The sequence below is a fragment of the Rutidosis leptorrhynchoides genome, chromosome 6, assembly GCF_046630445.1.
Source record: "Rutidosis leptorrhynchoides isolate AG116_Rl617_1_P2 chromosome 6, CSIRO_AGI_Rlap_v1, whole genome shotgun sequence".
NCBI classification, from domain to species: Eukaryota; Viridiplantae; Streptophyta; class Magnoliopsida; order Asterales; family Asteraceae; genus Rutidosis; species Rutidosis leptorrhynchoides.
The window spans coordinates 241912643-241929963 of record NC_092338.1 but is presented as its reverse complement, the minus strand read 5'-3'; positions in this window follow the sequence as shown (position 1 = coordinate 241929963).

Here is a 17321-nt window from a genome sequence, read left to right as displayed (position 1 = left end):
ATAATAATAATAAATTATAATAATACTAATAATTATAAAATTAATTATTTAAATAAGTTTCATAATAATAATCATAATAAAATGATAACAATAATATTATTAATATTGCTAATAATAACACTACTTATAATAATATCAATATTATTAATGCTATTACTAATATTGGTAATAATATTTTTACATATTAAATTTTATATTTAATTTTTGGAATGATAATACATATATTAATATTAACATAATAGTTATATTCAAACTTGTAACTAATTTTAATATAATGCTATGTATTACTATATCATATTTACCAACTATATAATGTAGTAACATATATTAATGTTTATAAATATTACTATAAATTTATAACCTTATTCATGTAAAGAATTCATATGTATAGATTCATTTTAATAATAGTTTAGTTATCTTATATATTACTTTACATATTTCAATTTAAATGATTAAATTATATTTTATTAATCCAACTTAACGTATACACTTTTATTTATTTTTATATATGTATATATACATATTTATTAACAACAATTTGTTCGTGAATCGTCGGGAATAGTCATAGGTCAAATGTATAAATAAACAAAGTTTAAAATTTCAAGACTCAACATTACAGACTTTGCTTATCATGTCGAAATTATTTGAAGATTAAGTTTAAATTTGGTTGGAAATTTCCGGGTCGTCACAATACACGTTTCAAATGAATGTGACATAATTTTTTCAAACGCGTCTCATTTAGGGACTATGACCACGTAACGAGACCTAAGTTAACGGCGCCGTCAATAACAATTTTGTCGGGTCATTACATTTTGGGCCAGTTTATGGTAATTGGGCCTTTCCATACCAGTTAAGATAATTGGGCCTTTTGGGCCAAGTTATGGTAATTGGGCCTTTTCAGGCCAGTTCAGATAATTGGGCCTTTTAGGCCAGGTTATGCTAATTGGGCATGTCGCTGCGTTTAAGCTTACTGGTCCTTTCGGGCCTGCTTAAGCTATTTGGGCCTTTTGGGGCCTGTTCGGATCCTGTTTTCTTTTGATTGCATCAATTTGTTATTCATTACAATTACAATAATTTAACATTTTTTAAATTACAAAACAAATATTAAATATAAAATATAATTTTAATCACCACATTAAAGTTACAATTATATTGTTTCAATCAAAATATAATCACCATAGGAAAATGTTTAACATCAACAGATCATTGTCTCAAACATACCAACACATACATCAACAAATTGTCTCAAATACACAAACATTCATTAATAAACCGGCCAACATTAACAAACACAAAAAGTCTTCAAGCCGCCACCATCCATCTTGATCAATCACCACGTACCAACTACAAATTAAACCATCTATGTATAAGCATAAAGGTGCACATTATAAAAATTAATCTTAATTATTACAATTATAACAAGGACATACCTCGATTAACTTAGCAGGCCAAGCAATAGACGTACCACTGACGTCCTAAATGCATATCAAATGATCAAATGGCCTAAACAAAGCTTCATCTTTTTTATGGCCACTTGAACCTCAACCTCACACCAATCATGTCCAATTTCTGTCCCCAAAACAACCGTACTTGGATCCATGATCTTCAACCATCCTCTTGCTACGTTCTTGAAGTTAATGCTTTTTAAATAAACTTCCTTTCCGAGCTAAAAGTAAGTTGTCAAAAAAACATTTATGAACACTAAAAGGGTAGAAAAACAGTAAGTTATTAAATTGAAACATACCCTTAAACGTTGAACACCCGGACCATTATTCTTCTCCACTAGGGCTTTTAACCTTGCATTTTCATCTTCAAGTTTTGCATTTTTAGACATCAGCTGAGCATTTTCTTTGTTAACAGCTAATCAACTAGGTCCTACACCCCACAAATGATTGGCGCAAACACCATGTCCATACATTTCTGCAGTACCATTTTTAGTTGTGCCCATTATCATGGAAAAAACATCATCTAGTCTAGGTGCATCAGTTGCACCATCACCGAGTTTCTCAGTAAGTTTTTTCATTTTTTCCTGCATAAAAGAGATTGTAAATCGCTGATATTTTATTCAATAATATGACTAGTATATATACAGGAGATGGCATCGATATACATGGAAAATTGCAAACTAATTTGTGAGCTATACAAAGGATAACTATCACCTAATAATACACAGCTATACAATCAAATATATCTTACAGATAGATGATTTGGTTAGTTAGGATTGTGTTGACTTATAATTCTACTCTGATATTCGATATATGAAATCCTATAGCCCAATCACAGTATATGCAATGCTTACCATATAACGAACCCTCATTTTTCCATTCTATACTTTTCCTTATTAAATGCCCAACAATATAATAAAACTTAACAATTAAACTTTAATTAATGGTTGTTAATTATTAAGAATTATAAATTATATTAATTAACTTTATACATTAATTGGCAAGTTAATAAAAGACGGAAATAGTAAGTTAATTAATTTTCGTGAACAAAAGGTAATAAATTAAAGTTTAAAGTATATAACTTAATTAATCTTAAAACAAGTTTAGGGATTATTTAAGCTAATTTAAAGTGCAAGGACTAAAACGAAAAATCCCAAAACTCCTCCCTTGATAATGCCTAGTCGAAAAAATAATAATACGAAATGCCTAAAATACCCTTCCCAATTTTCGGCTCCCATGACCCCCATTACTTCCTCTCCAAGTCCAACTTGTTCCCTAAGTAAACCTAACCCTAACCCTAATTCTATTATTTTCCTAGCACTTCTATAAATAGAGGCCTAAGCTAAACCTTTTCTTTGTACCAAATCTCATTCACAAATCTCTCTCCCAAATCTCTCTCCCCTCTCTCTTGTTTTCTGCCAAACAAACCGAAACCATCACCACCACCATCTAAATCCACCACCACCACCTTCATGTTCTTCAAGTGATCTTCAAGTCGTTCTTCGTGTTCTTCAAAGTTCTTCATAGATCTTCAAAGGTGTTCATCAATCTTCAAGGTTTTGATCTTCATCTTCAAAGTGTTTTATCTTTTCTTTGTTAATCATCTTCGAATCTTCAAGGTATAACATAAACCCTAAAACTTATTTACATAATCTTTGATCTTTGTTTTAAATTCATGTTCATGATACAATCTTGATTAATTCATAAACATATACATTATATACATGTACACACATAGATTTATATATACATGAAAAAAGAAATTTTTTTTTTAATATGTATGTATGTGTATCGACCGAAAAAAAAGGGGAAGGAGTGTTTGATCTTTAAACCCTAGATAAATGTTAGAAGATTGGTTTTTGTTTAATTAAGGAACAACATAAATACATATATACATATACATATTTGATATATATATATATATACATGTAAAAAAATATTTTTATATACATACATATATATATACGGTTTATATATATAAAAAATAAAAATTCTATATATATATATACATATACATATTAAAATATTAAAACCCTAAATAATTAAACCTAACCCTAATTTATTAAACCCTAATTTAATAAAACCCTAATACATTAATTAAACCCTAATCATTTATTACTAAACCCTAATGTTAAATATTACTTTAATTAACTAAAACCCTAATACTATTATATAATACTAACACCTATACACTTATAATATTACTAACGCATATAATATACTACTTATATTATATTATACGATTACGTTAGTCATTCACGATAACGTGTGATTACTCGAACGTCAACGCTACTTAAGGCCTAGGGTGATCCTTGGTACCACTATGGGACACTTGTAGATTATGAATGCCAAACTTAGATTTTGGTCAAGATATCCTGGGCCAACCGGTAACAATTGGTCATTCTGGTGACTCGGCGGTGGAATAGATGTTTGAGTATGATGCACAATGTCAAACCCGACTATAGTAATCATACACCTATTTATTTTCACACTTAATAGGTGGTAGACTTATTAAGAACAACTCACTAGTGTTTAACACTAACTTTCTAAAAGTGGAAACTTACTAGGAATGGAAACTTAGTAAAACGAACTAAAACACTTTCATACTTAACTTAAATTTGGGCAAAACACTTAACTACTCTTAAATGTCATTAGGTTGACTTTCTGCTCATCCATCCAAACTTTCTATTTCGAGGAATAACTCTCTCTCCTACTTACTAAGGTGAATTCATAGCCCCTCTTACTATTGCGTAACTTATTTAACTTTTTAGGGTGAGACACATACTACTTTTACTATTTACAATTTAGACAAAAGTACCAACTGTTAAACTATGCTATACCCGACTATGTCCGACTAAGTCCCTATAGTGATATTTTTAATTGCTCGTTGAACGCATTTTTAGTTATTGGGGGTAGGCCTATCGGGAGTAACGTCCCCGATACATTTGACCAAGTCATTGTATTACTTAATAATGAAATTAAACCGACAAGGACAGTACAACTTGTCATTGGGGCAAACTTTGAACGTTTAGTCTAAATATCATGAATTGGCATAACTTTTTGATCCCTACGAGATCAACTTTATAAACTAAATCTTGTGGTCTAAAATAACGGTCAAACATATTTGTTAAACCTATGAACTTCACTCAACCTTTTTGGTTGACACTTTAGCAAGTTTGTCTCAGGTGCCGATTGATCAAGCTTATTTACTTACTGCTTATGTGATGCTACTTGGACTTAGGATAAAGAGATATCGCATTTATTATTCTTGCATTTGAAACAATTACTTTATTGTAATTTCCATTATTGTAACGACATTCATTTTCTGCTGCGTACTCAATAAAGTTTGTTCTTATCATTTAGTATTGTTCTCGTATATTATAATATGTTGGTTTATTTGATATTAATGTCACATTCACCCAGGCCCTAATTGGGGGTGTGATATACCATAAGTGTCAACTACAACTAATTAAATTAAAGATATGGTTAATAGATATTTTCTTTTATCTCTGACCTAAAAGTATACTTCAAATGAAATAAAAACCTCACAAGTGGTTTATGGTGATTACCATATAAATATACATCTACTGATATCATGTGTAGGATATATTTGATCTACTTTTGTAAAATTACTTACAAAGGCACGAGAAGCTTCACCTTCACCACTTCCATTTGAATAACATTCCTTAAACATATCCACCCTAGTTGGTTCTCTTCCCAAACTCACCTGCAATGAGTAAAACCAAGGTAACTATTAATGATGTATATTCCAAAGCTATACTATATAAATAATTCTCCCATGATATATTACCTTTAGTTCTTCACGAATTCTTGCAAAACTTTTTTTTCCCGTCAATTGTGACAACTTCTTTTTAGCCCTATTGGCTTTGTTTCTTTCGGTCATCTCCTGAACAAGAAAAGGATGGTCAATATTCCAGGAGATTAAATCGTGATGAAGTAACTGATTTAGCCCTATTGGCTTTATTCTTTCTTCATCAAGGATCTCCTATTGAGTGCTACATATGCTATGTTATGTTTGGTGGTCCAGGCCCAAGTACAATGGCTACTAGTTACAAGAGGCAAACGTGTAAAATATAGCTAAGAAAAGTCAAAGATTTGGTATACGTCAACTAACCATTGAACATCTATCTTATTCTTATTGTTTAGCCACGATCGTTAATCTATCTACATGAAAGTGTAGGAATATATCATACCATCACATTATCTCTGGTCCAATATTCAAGAAGTCTTCTCCAGTGTCTTTTGGTTAGTTTTAGAGGTGGTGACTTTAATTGAGCCTCCATTAGTTTAGACGGGTCAAAGAAACAGTCCTTAACTCTCGCCCTCCAATTTTTCATCTTGCACCCATATGATTGGAGTATCCAAGAATCAGCATTTGGTGGAATATCAAACTTTGTCTATAAATTATAAAAAGAAAAAACATATATATCACATGAGAACAAAAAAAAAACTTATTATCACACAGATTTTAAAATATATACCCTTAAGAACTTCAGCAAGTTATTCTTTTTTTCGGGTTTAACTTTGTTCCACGGTCTATAAATTTGACAATACTGGTAACTCCGCGATAAGTGACCAAGAAAATGGGTAAATTTACTACTGTTTGCACCAATTGGCAATCCATGTTCATTAACAACAATAGGAATTCAAATAGAGGACTTTTGTTTCCAAATTTGCCGCATAAGAGTCGGTCCTCTCGGTCTATCAACTTGATTATCTACAAAATATGTGCACTTGATTTACAACTGATATACTAAACAAGAAACAATATAAATTAAATAAACAAACCAAATTAGAAAAAGAAAAAATAACCTGATTCAACTCTTAAAGTCGTTGTATCATTCACACATAAACCTTCTTCAGTTTGTTGTAGTTCAGTTTGTTGACGATGCTCTTCAAGATCTTCAAAATAGCTTGTGTAATCATCGTGTTCTTCAGTTGGTCGTTGTGCTTCATCCTCGGGCTCCGTAACTTCATCTCTAAGACCCGCACCTATACCTTCCTCATGGCTGACACTAACTCGTTGAACTTTACTTTTATTTACCCTCGACCTCGTATCACTTACATGGCCCTTTTGCAGCTTGGATTTTGAGGATAATTCTTTGGAGACATGAGAATTAACACTAACTCGTTTTCTCATGCTATTGGGTGCAATGAACCGTCATTTTTTATTACTTTTATTATTGGTTGTTTGACTCGAAGAAGTAGCCTCAACCTGTTGAGAGGATCTAAGGGAAGTCTTTTTGATTCCTTCAATTGCCATAATCTACAAGAATGTAAAGAACAATAATGAGCAATTATATCAATTAACGCAACAGAGTTATAAACAATTTTATATACGGAGTAGTTAGGAACAATTAAAATTACAGAATCGTTAATAACATACAAGAAAATCAAATAAGAATAATCCATTTTCGTGAAAAAGAGAGATACCTGTGTTCTTGTGAAAAAAGATATACCAGCGGAGTTCTTTGAATTGGTGAAAAAAGAGATACGTGAGTTGTTCAGAAACCTTTTAACTAACCCCAATTTGATTTGGTGCACACACTAATTGTGAGAACCCGTCCTAATCCTCCAGACGAAGTCATCAACATTTGGTTCCATTGCGATGATCGACTCCAATTAATGTCCTTAAGATGAGCAAATGCACAGCGGAAGACTTAATTCGTACCTGAGAATAACATGCTTTAAAACGTCAACATAAAGTTGGTGAGATATATAGGTTTGATGCTAGCAGTGTTATAACTATGGACCACAAGATCTCATGTTTATACATAATACACTCCTCGTGTATGGGAAAGACGTTGAGCACTTGGTAACCATACTTAACATTTAAATCACAGCAGCATACTCTTAAATAAACCCTACACCGTACCAAGTGTAGTAACGAAACGAAGTACTGTGCAACCGTTAAATGCTGGTCGTCCAGCCCGGTTGGGGTTGTCAGGCCCGATAGATCTATCAACAGGATTCGCGTTTACGCTCCTCACGTAAATATTAGCTACCAAGTATAAAGAGATATGCCATGGTACAACTCAACGTAGAATTTATATTTTTGATCACTTGTGTCCATAACGTAAATCATTTATAAAAACAGCGCATGTATTCTCAGCCCAAAATATTTAGAGTTAAAAGGGAACTATATACTCACCATACTGTATTTTGTAGTAAAAATACATATAACATCATTGATCAAGTACAAGGTTGGCCTCGAATTCACGAACCTATATCATTTATATCTTTATTAATATTCATATTTGTAATTGAACACATATTAGTTATAGCATTTTTATGTTAATAATATATATATATATATATATATATATATATATATATATATATATATATATATATATATATATATATATATATATATATATATATTTATGTATGCACTTTATTTGTTTATCCAAAACAGTAGTTCTATTATACTAAGTTAATATTAGTAAAATATAATGATAATAACATTAACAATATTTTTATGTTCATAGTAAATCTATTAATGATAATAACAATAATATTAATAATAATACTTTGTAAAAATATTAATTTTGCTATTAATAATATTTATGATTTTGGTTTTAGTAATTACATAATAATAATAATAATAGTAATACTTTTGTTAAAAAAACCCTATTATTTGTAAAAAGGTACTAATACTAATATTTACAAAAAAAAAAATGATAATATTGGTTATAATATCTATATTTACATAATAATAAGGATAATAATAATAATAGTTATAATACAAATAATATTCTTAATTATAACTATAATCATAATTATAATGTTAACTAATACTTTTAGGTGACAAAATCTTTAATAATACTTACGTTAATGATGTTAATAATAATAATAATAATGATATTTATAATACATAATAATATTAATAATAATAACAATAACAAAATAATAGAAGTGTTACCTTAATGAAACAAGCTTAAAAAAAAATTAAACATCCTTGCCCGGGCTCGAACCCGCGACCTCTCACTCCCTCACAAACACCTTTAACCATTAGTCCAAGACTGTTTTCTAAATTAAAGCGTAATCCATTTAAATATAACACGTTTTCTTTGTGTTTATTTTCTTCTCTTAAATTTAAACGTACCATAGTACCAAAAGAATTTGGGTTTCGGCCCAACTAGGAATTTGGCAAGTCCAAACCAAGGGAATCGATCCACAAGCCCATTTGATATGTCTGCTATTTCGAATTTAACCTAAACGACTTGTTATTTTATATTTTTTTTTCTTGTCGATGGGAAAGCAACGAATCAACAGGTGTTCATCTCCTTTACAGCTCATCCCCTTTAATCATTATTATCATATAACTCCTCATCATCATTTAAATTATTGTATCATCTAATCATCAATATTTAATTATGAGTTCGTAACAGAAAAACAATAGAGTGACTTGATTTCATTTAACAGCTCATCAAGAATTCTTGTGGTAATAGCAATCGAACAAGAGGAATACAGAAGATGGTTGTGTGGGCCTGATCGAATAAGAAATCATGGACTTTAGTTATCAATTTTGATGCAGTCGACAGTGATTCATAGGCAGAAGGAGAGAACGTTTTGCATTATAAAAAGGAAAGTAAAGAATTTGATCTGTAGTTAGAAACAAAAGGGTTTTAGTTTCTTTGATATTGGGTTTGGGTGTCGGTTCATACGAGCAGCAGCAGTAGCCTTAGTAATCATGTTGGTGTTGATGATGGTTGTTAGAAACAAAACATAAAATGATAGATGGTGATGTTGTTTAAATGGTGAAGGTGGTTTCGAGGGAGTGTAGTGTGTAATGGTGGTTTTTCATTTAAGAGGGAGGTGTGGTTTATGATGGTGTTGATGTGCTGTAACAGAAAAACAGGAACAAAGGTAGCGGGTATATATGATAATCGATGGTTGGGTCTTGTGAAGTGATGATTGTTTGAGTAGAAGACAGCCGTAATAGTAACAACATAATAGGTTGTTTTGTGGTTATGAATGGTTGTTGCAATAAAAGAAGTGGGTTTATATATTTGTGTAAGAGATGAACAGAATTGAAATACTGGATCATCATGCGAGAAAAAGAAAAACCCAGATAGATAGATGATTTACCTACGATACTAGACTGAACTTGAAAGAACAATTACAGCAGTTACTCGATCAGTATATAGTAGCGGGTTGCAAGAGGTGATGAGGATGATGATAGGTTTTCTTGGTGTTAACCGGTGAGGGTTGTAAGGTTTCAAGGTTTCAATTGATAATGATGGTAGGGATGACGGGTGCTTAGTGGTGGATTGAGGTGGTCCGATGAAGTGGCGATGGAAGTTCGAATATAATCTCGGTGGTTGGTGTGATAAGAAGAAGGTAGAATTTAGATTGTGGAATATGTAATCTGTAGTATGTATGTGTATATAAATAAAGATGATAGATATTTTGTGTGATTCCAATCAATTCCAACTAATCTTTGTTTGTTATAGAAACATAAGGAATCAATTTGTACTGGAGGTTTGACAAAAAAAAAATCGATTTATAAATGAGTTGGAAAACGATGGAAATCAAGAATACATATGCATTTTTTTAAATCCATATATTTATATAATTAAGTATTTTATTAAATTAAAATTAATAATAATGATAATAATAGCAATAACTCTAATAATTAATAATTAATAATTTGATAATAATACTAATAATATTAATGATGATTTTATCAATAAAAAATAATAATAAATGAATAAATAAATTTAATATTTAATCTTATATATTTACAATTAGTATTCATGTACATATATGTATATATACATACTTAATTATATATGAATCTATTTACAAATAGTTGTTCGTGAATCATCAGGCATGGTCAAAGGGTATCTAATCATCCAAATATAGATTTCAGACTTTCTAGACTCAATATTAAGGTTTTTGCTTATCGTGTCGGAAACATATAGAGATTAGAGTTTAAATTTGGTCGGAAATTTCCGGGTCATTACAGTACCTACCCGTTAAAAAAATTTCGTCCTCGAAATTTGGTAGATGTTGTCATGGATAACAATAGGAATGTTTTCATGACGGTTATGAGGTGATAATGGAATTTTATCAGCATTAAGTGATGTAGATAAAACGATTTGATCATGTGAAGCGCACGAGTGAAAGAGTGAAATGAGTAGGTAAATATATTCGTTTCAACCGATGACATGGTTAAGATTGATTCCCAGAATTTATGGGATTTAAAGAAAATCTTACGTAATAAGATTTGGTTCTTCGGCGATCAGGATCTTCTTTGATTTATTGCGGCAATCTGTTTCGATTTTTCTGCCGGATATTTTACTATAAATCTACTCCTTTGTTTCCTTATTTTTCACAACTCACATCTTCTACTCTTTCTCCTTAATTCCTACTTCAAAACATTCGTCGATATGCTCCATCCAATTCTGATTCTTGATATACTCCTAATTTTCACATCCGTCATTCTTCTCTTCCATCTACCACCGGAAGATTTTATTTACTTCTACTATTATCTTGGGGGTTATAGTGTTTTTAATCTTCCCATGCCTTTACGTGGCAATACGTATTGCTATGCACGGTTTGTAGTTTCAGGGTTGTTATTGGGTTTTATATTTTTCCTTATATCCCGATGTCCCTACTTCTGTCTTCTATAGTTATTGTCATCTATAGTTAATTCTTTCTTCGATTTGCTGCGATTTATACTCCAATTTCTGGTTTGGAGTCTTCATTCTTTCGTTTCCTCTTCCCGTCCTCGAGTCAAGCGAACAATGGTCTAAAATTCGTAGGTATGTAATTCAGAATGAACATAGCTAATGCTCTTAGAAGGAAATGGTAATGACACGATTTTTATTTGTCAAATTACCAGAATATCTTGTAAAAGACCGAATCATCAAGAAATACTTTCTTGATATTTTTAGAAATTGAGTAGAATGTAAGAGTCGTGTAACATGGCACATGATGATGGTACTGTGAATCATCACATTCCATTAGAAACTCAACATGACTTACTGTAATATAATGAAGTTGATCAAGTTTCATTATATTATACTAATTCATGTATCAGTTCCCAACACTGCTTCAGAACATTCCTATTTTAAACTGAAGGTTTTAGAACTTAGAAACTAACGCAGTTTCTTTTATGTTGTAACGCGAATGTTACGGAGAGATAAATGATCCCAGATAAGGGTAGTTGTGAAAATATCTCTAGAGATATGAAGAATATGTTTAACAGAAGATATGAAGATGTCTTATAATATCTAAGATTTGATGATGATGAAGAATATCATCTGGAAAAATTTAGAATAAGGAGTAGAGTTTTCACTAACGGTTTCAGCAGGCACTAAATCATTTGGATCCTTTGAAGTCAAACTTATTCTTTGTGATTTGTCTACGGCTTCCTTCATAGTTTCGCATAATCGACTTTTCGATACTAAATTTTTTTATCGAGCGTTCCTAAGCCTATCTACTTTTGGCCATTATGGACCACCTACAACATGCTGCTTCGTCAGCATTCTCAAAGTTAACGGATCTGGGTCATCGGTTATCAAACCGAGGTGGTTTCGGGAGATTTGTGTTTTTTGATGATTAAACGCTGATGGTAATATGGTGGAATATAAAAGGTTCCCCGGTAACGACGGCGAAAGAATAATGTATATATATATATATATATATATATATATATATATATATATATATATATATATATATATATATATATATATATATATATATATATATATATATATATCGAGACTAACCTTTCGGAGAAGTTGAGGTTAACTTGCTGGAGCTGTGATAAAATTGGCTAATTTGGAAAGGGATTACAAAGTTATTTTGGGTAATAATAACACTAAAGAAATTAACACTGCTGCGTATTAAACGTTGACTTAGTCTCCGAGAGTTTTCAAGTGCATAACTATATGCAAGAATCTTTTCTTCCAGAGATGAGGTGCGGTTGGTTCATTCTCTCGATCGAAATGTTTTCAAGAATTATGAAAGGTTTGAATGCGAATTGTAATTGTCGAAGTACAAATGAGGTTTAGAATGAAATCAAGTAGCAAACTTAAAGAATTGTTTAGTTTCATATGTTACAATCAATATTTTAATTCATTTTAATTGTCCAAAGTTAGCAGTCCAATAGTCCGATAGTCCAATAGCTCAATAGTTCAATGATTCATATATAATTTAATATATAATATTCGAATTAAATAATACGTATCGTGACCCGTGCACCGGTCTCAGTATTGATCACAACTCAAAGTATATATATATTTTGGAATCCACCTCAACCCTGTATAGCCAACTATAGAGTGTCTATGGTCGTTCCGAAATATATATATAGATGGGTCGATATGATAAGTCGAAACCTTGCATACGTGTCCCGTTATTTATAGTGCGTAAAATAAATAAATATATATCATGACCCATTATACAACGTGTTGTCTCAGAATTAATCCGACGTATTGTTGTACATGTGTCCCGACGGTATGTAAAGTGCAGAAATTAAATGACAATAAATAAAATTGCGAGAATGTAAATTGCAATAAATTAAATGTTAATTAGTTAGCTGGGAACAGTTAGCTAGGAACAGTTAGCGTGGATTCTTAACAATATTTCAATTAGTTAATCCGTTTGTTTCTAACAAATTTCATTATATCCAATGTTTTCTTCATTATGCCACTTGTTGGATTTTGATAGGTCAAAATCCAAATATGAAATTTGAATGGAAATGGTTATTCTGTGGTGAACGGATACGTATATCGGTAGTTGTATGTAGGATAGTAAATGATCGTTGAATCAGATTCGAAGAATGTACAATGTAACTTATTAATGTGAAATCTAAATATTTCTCGGGTACTACCTACCCGTTAAAATATTTTCATCATTAATAGTTTGTACGAAAGAATTTTTAATTACAATCTTTATGAAAATATACTTGCATATATATTTTCGTCGGATGTAATCATGGATTTAATGAGTCAATAAAATATTGAACTCATTTGATTTTCCGTCAGAACTAGAATACATAATCTTCAAAACATTAGAGATTACATAATTACTATGTCGAACGAAGGTAGATGAGGTGGAACGGTACGTAAAACGAAGATAATCGATGTAGAATGAAGATTATATTTGAAGAACAGACGGTGGTATTGAGGCGTGTGATGTTGATATACAAGGTATATATTGTGATGTTAAGATTCATGACGCGGTTGTGGTTGGGGTTGATAAGGGTACTGTTGACATTGATGATGGTGGTGCTGATTATGCTGCATGGTGCTGCTGCTGGTGTTTGTAACCTTCGCACCATATTCTCCAAAGCCGTCACGCGAGCTTGAAGTTCGTTAACTTCTTCCCTTATGCCGGGATGATCGATGGTTCGGACGATCGGATAAATAAGTTCTTAAATATGAGATAGTATATGGTCGTGACGAGACACTCGGGAAAGGAGAGAGAAAATGGTTTCTCGAACAGGTTCGCCGGTAAGTGCTTCAGGTTCATCGCCAAGAGGCAATTTGGTGGATGGAAAGGATCTTTGATGTGAAATGATTTTCGAATATAGGATGATATTCTAACTTCATAGAATATCAAAAGATTCCGTAGACTACGGAGAAATTTTCGACATGTGTCAGGCAATTCTACAGTAACAGATACGCTAAGATATGAGTTTTGTCTATACACTATCGATGCACTAAATGCAGTAAGACGTGTCTAGACTTAAGAATGATAAGCAGGCAATTTCCTAAGGATGATAAGCAGATGATTTCCGACTAGAATTGATAAGCAAAACTTTTGACATGCAGACACGGTCAAAGTCCAGACCCACTAATGCATCTAATCAACTAACAGTTAGACACACTAATGCAAGACCTGGTTCGCTAAGACCAACGCTCTGATACCAACTGTGAGAACCCGTCCTAATCCTCCAGACGAAGTCATCAACATTTGGTTCCATTGCGATGATCGACTCCAATTAATGTCCTTAAGATGAGCAAATGCACAGCGGAAGACTTAATTCGTACCTGAGAATAACATGCTTTAAAACGTCAACATAAAGTTGGTGAGATATATAGGTTTGATGCTAGCAGTGTTATAACTATGGACCACAAGATCTCATGTTTATACATAATACACTCCTCGTGTATGGGAAAGACGTTGAGCACTTGGTAACCATACTTAACATTTAAATCACAGCAGCATACTCTTAAATAAACCCTACACCGTACCAAGTGTAGTAACGAAACGAAGTACTGTGCAACCGTTAAATGCTGGTCGTCCAGCCCGGTTGGGGTTGTCAGGCCCGATAGATCTATCAACAGGATTCGCGTTTACGCTCCTCAAGTAAATATTAGCTACCAAGTATAAAGAGATATGCCATGGTACAACTCAACGTAGAATTTATATTTTTGATCACTTGTGTCCATAACGTAAATCATTTATAAAAACAGCGCATGTATTCTCAGCCCAAAATATTTAGAGTTAAAAGGGAACTATATACTCACCATACTGTATTTTGTAGTAAAAATACATATAACATCATTGATCAAGTACAAGGTTGGCCTCGAATTCACGAACCTATATCATTTATATCTTTATTAATATTCATATTTGTAATTGAACACATATTAGTTATAGCATTTTTATGTTAATAATATATATATATATATATATATATATATATATATATATATATATATATATATAGATATATATATATATATATATATATATATATATATATATATATATATATATATATATATATATATATATATATATATATATATTTATGTATGCACTTTATTTGTTTATCCAAAACAGTAGTTCTATTATACTAAGTTAATATTAGTAAAATATAATGATAATAACATTAACAATATTTTTATGTTCATAGTAAATCTATTAATGATAATAACAATAATATTAATAATAATACTTTGTAAAAATATTAATTTTGCTATTAATGATATTTATGATTTTGGTTTTAGTAATTACATAATAATAATAATAATAGTAATACTTTTGTTAAAAAAAACCCTATTATTTGTAAAAAGGTACTAATACTAATATTTACAAAAAAAAAAATGATAATATTGGTTATAATATCTATATTTACATAATAATAAGGATAATAATAATAATAATAGTTATAATACAAATAATATTCTTAATTATAACTATAATCATAATTATAATGTTAACTAATACTTTTAGGTGACAAAATCTTTAATAATACTTACGTTAATGATGTTAATAATAATAATAATAATGATATTTATAATACATAATAATATTAATAATAATAACAATAACAAAATAATAGAAGTGTTACCTTAATGAAACAAGCTTAAAAAAAAATTAAACATCCTTGCCCGGGCTCGAACCCGCGACCTCTCACTCCCTCACAAACACCTTTAACCATTAGTCCAAGACTGTTTTCTGAATTAAAGCGTAATCCATTTAAATATAACACGTTTTCTTTGTGTTTCTTTTCTTCTCTTAAATTTAAACGTACCATAGTACCAAAAGAATTTGGGTTTCGGCCCAACTAGGAATTTGGCAAGTCCAAACCAAGGGAATCGATCCACAAGACCATTTGATATGTCTGCTATTTCGAATTTAACCTAAACGACTTGTTATTTTATATTTTTTTTTTCTTGTCGATGGGAAAGCAACGAATCAACAGGTGTTCATCTCCTTTACAGCTCATCCCCTTTAATCATTATTATCATATAACTCCTCATCATCATTTAAATTATTGTATCATCTAATCATCAATATTTAATTATGAGTTCGTAACAGAAAAACAATAGAGTGACTTGATTTCATTTAACAGCTCATCAAGAATTCTTGTGGTAATAGCAATCGAACAAGAGGAATACAGAAGATGGTTGTGTGGGCCTGATCGAATAAGAAATCATGGACTTTAGTTATCAATTTTGATGCAGTCGACAGTGACTCATAGGCAGAAGGAGAGAACGTTTTGCATTATAAAAAGGAAAGTAAAGAATTTGATCTGTAGTTAGAAACAAAAGGGTTTCAGTTTCTTTGATATTGGGTTTGGGTGTCGGTTCATACGAGCAGCAGCAGTAGCCTTAGTAATCATGTTGGTGTTGATGATGGTTGTTAGAAACAAAACATAAAATGATAGATGGTGATGTTGTTTAAATGGTGAAGGTGGTTTCGAGGGAGTGTAGTGTGTAATGGTGGTTTTTCATTTAAGAGGGAGGTGTGGTTTATGATGGTGTTGATGTGCTGTAACAGAAAAACAGGAACAAAGGTAGCGGGTATATATGATAATCGATGGTTGGGTCTTGTGAAGTGATGATTGTTTGAGTAGAAGACAGCCGTAATAGTAACAACATAATAGGTTGTTTTGTGGTTATGAATGGTTGTTGCAATAAAAGAAGTGGGTTTATATATTTGTGTAAGAGATGAACAGAATTGAAATACTGGATCATCATGCGAGAAAAAGAAAAACCCAGATAGATAGATGATTTACCTACGATACTAGACTGAACTTGAAAGAATAATTACAGCAGTTACTTGATCAGTATATAGTAGCGGGTTGCAAGAGGTGATGAGGATGATGATAGGTTTTCTTGGTGTTAACCGGTGAGGGTTGTAAGGTTTCAAGGTTTCAATTGATAATGATGGTAGGGATGATGGGTGCATAGTGGTGGATTGAGGTGGTCCGATGAAGTGGCGATGGAAGTTCGAATATAATCTCGGTGGTGGGTGTGATAAGAAGAAGGTAGAATTTAGATTGTGGAATATGTAATCGGTAGTATGTATGTGTATATAAATAAAGATGATAGATATTTTGTGTGATTCCAATCAATTCCAACTAATCTTTGTTTGTTATAG